Raw genomic sequence first — 3,628 nt, 5'->3', positions numbered from 1 at the left:
GCTCCTCATTGGTGGGAGACTTTTCTCCCTGTGAAGATTCAGGGCCCAAACTTTTTCCATTTGTGTTTCCATCATTTTCAACATGTGGCCTCCAAGATGATTGCATTCCACAGCACAAACCAACGGAAGCACTGAAAACTTTAGAGGGTTTGTGTATTGGATGCTGTATGGGCCAGGCCTGGAAGAGGTGCATGTCACATCCACTCACATTCTGTTGGCTAGAACTGAATCACACTCAAAAGGGAATATTTAAGTGCAAGGGAAACAGGGAATATTGTAAACCTATGTGTCTGGGAAGAAGAGAAAATGGTTGATGAACATCTAGTCTCTGTCACAGACAAATTGTATGGCTTATAGGAGCTAAATGTTATATAATATAGTATATTATATACACACACACACTATATATAATATATTATATATAATATATATACATATATATTATATATTATATATTGATTTATATAAACATATAAAACTAGATTTGTCTCCATTTCAGCTATGACCCTGGCAGCAATTGTGAGATGGGGGAGCATCTTGCAGGATTTGCAAAAAAAGTGTTCACACAACAGTCTTACAACTCAATCTCTCATCTACCTCAAGTGTATAAAAAGAATCTGAAGTTACAGATGGGACAGGGATTTATATAGTGAGAGGTATTGGTGTTGTAGGAGGCATATACCTCTGCCTCCCCCATTTTAGCATAGGTAAGAGATTTCAGTGGGAACTTGGAGAACTTAATATATGTCCCTGGAGTGTGTCTGACACATGCCTGAGAAGCGTAAAAAAGGAGAAGCTGAGGTCAGTAGCTGGCAGAAGCAGACTAGGGGATGCAGTTTGGGAAGTAACTTCAATCCTGCCATGGGTAACATGTTTAGGTGTTTTATTTTGTAATATTTGAGAGTCACATGACGGGGAGAATTAGTGAGCAGTTGCCTGAGATTCTTCCCAAGAGGGGCCACCTGGGGGGACACGGGAACCTCAGCAAAGCAAGCTGGAAATGTACTACCAGACCTTAGAGGCTCAGAAAGGATATTTAAATGGCCAGCCAGGAGAAATGCATCCACTTGTATTGAGGGAATTATAAGTGAGAAACTCCCAACAACAGGGTGGGGTTCTCTGAAGAACCCATAGAAATGCTCTATGAGAGAAAGAATGAGCCTAAATACTTGCCAGGATTAGATAGCACCAAGGCCAACTCATGACCGCATCTATCAAGTGAGAATTCTCCTGTGTCCTTTCCTCTTCGCCCTCCCCATGCTCCAGCCATGGAGGCTCAGAAACCAAATGGGCAAGTCAGAGGAGAAGTCCAAGGGCTGGGTGAGGAAAAAAGAAAGAAACCCCCTTCCCCACTGCAGGCAGCAGGCCTCCTCTGGCCAAACTGAAGGGCAGGGAAGGTGAGGGGACTTTGCCTTTAAATAAAGATTAAAGTTTATATTATTACTTGAGGCTGGACATTCATTAGTGAACCAAACTGCTTTGTGACTCAAAGTGACTGAAGGACTTCTCATGATCTGAAGTGACCTGATTTTCATCTGAGCAGAGGGTGAGTTTTAATGTGCACTGTGAAACTACATGGGACTCCAACGCAATAATTTCAACTACATAGATGATGACATGCTAACAAGCAGAATCTCAGGATCCTGGGATTGTGGACAAATGAGTTTCCTTTTTGTCTGTGTAGGTATCCATGTCTTTCAAAGTTATCCCAGCACATGTTCTATTTACCAGGTAATCAGGATGATTGTTCATACACTGCACATATGCAGTAATTTACACATGATGTGAAATGCAGAAAATTGTACATAATTTCCAGATATTGTGCCACCTTCTGACTTGCAAGGTGACTACTAAATATCTAACTTTAAAATCATTGAGTGCAAAAGCCATCATTATTTGATTTATGAACATTAAACTGAACATTAAATTCATTTTAATGGCCATATAGGTATCAGTCTGTGTCTTAAAAGTGTCACATTTATAGAAACTGAGTGATCATTTCACAGTGCATCCATCTCATCTACCCTTTTGCCCTCCAAACATCTGTCTGCTATTTCTGTATTTCCTCCTTCTGAGTCATTATTAAGTTATCTGTCTTAAAAGAGGAAATATTTGGTGTCCACCTCAAACCCTACATTTTTCACAAAGCCTTCATCATGAATCTTTTTCCCCTCCTGAATCCCACAGTGAGTGAACCTGGACCCATGACTGAGCATCTGAGTTTGTACTGCCTAAGTCTGAATGTTAGGCTTGTTCCCTTAACTAGATGGTAACTTTCTCCAAGCTAGAGAATGCTTGTGGTCCTTCTAAATGCCTTGGGCCCCTAACCACCCAGTACTGGGCACTTACTAGGTAAGAAGACAAACTGTTAGATCAAACAGATTTAAGTAAAATACATGATTTTTTTTTTTCATTCCTGTTTTTCTTGTGTGATAACCTCTCGGATCTTGAACCACCTAGGAAGGCTTTACTAGCCACAGCTCAAAGCTGTTTTTTTTTCTAGTGGGTACCCTCTTGCCTTCAGGTTTCTCCCCTGCCAACAATTTTATCTGGAGAGCATTCTGATCCATAGGCCAGGGGAGGCTCAGGAAAAGAAGGAAGAATTAAAATAAATATCAGCAAACATCACAAACAACATATACCTGTTGTTTGATATGGTTGGGAATTTGGGGAGGATCAGTGGACTATTAGCTCATGCTAACCCTATCCCCCAAAATAATCAAGTATTTCAGGCATAATTATCTCTTACCACTTCTTTTACTACTACTGCCCTTAGCTACCTTTTATTGAGAGACTTCTCTTCATATTTTACTAGACACTTTATAGACATTATCTCAATGAATTCTTGCAACATTAACAAAATACAGAATTATTTACCATCATTTGCACATGAGGAAACAGAGGTGTTAAATGACTTATCTAGGGTCATTCAGCTGCTAAATAGCAGGATGAGGTGTCAGTTCAGGTTTGTTGGCTTCTAATGCCTCTACTCTTCCCACTATTCCATGATGTTTCTTAAAAATCAGTTTCTTAAAAGGTCTCTTAAGGAGTTTTTAACAGTAGTTTTTTAAGTGGTTAAATATACACTTATTATATGACTTGCCAATTCCACTCCTATTTACTACCCATTAGAAATGAAAGCATTCATACACACAAAGACATAAACACAAATGTTAAAAGCAGCTTATTTCTAATATCCCAAACCAGGAAACAACCCAAATGCCAATCATTAGATGAAAACAGGCATACCTCAGAGATGTTGCAAGTTCAGTTCCAAACAGCAATAAAGCAAATGTTACAGTAAAACAAATCTAATCCTTCTGCTGGCGGAGGGTCTTACCTTCAATCGGTAATAAAGTGCAATAGAGTGAGGTATGCCTATAGACAGATGAATTGATCAACAAAGAGATTAGACTAAGAAAGATAAATAAAATGTGGTATATTCATATAATAGAATATTACTCATCAATAAAAAGGTAGGCACTACTGATACATGCAACAACATGGGTGAACCCCCCAAACAGTAAGTATCCTGAATGAAAGAAGTCAGATACAAAATACTATGCATTTATCAGCTTATTTATATGACATTTCAAGAAAAGACAAAACTATGGGCATAAAATCTGAT

Source organism: Plecotus auritus, assembly GCF_963455305.1.
Source record: "Plecotus auritus genome assembly, chromosome: 1".
NCBI classification, from domain to species: Eukaryota; Metazoa; Chordata; class Mammalia; order Chiroptera; family Vespertilionidae; genus Plecotus; species Plecotus auritus.
This window is presented reverse-complemented; position numbering follows the sequence as displayed.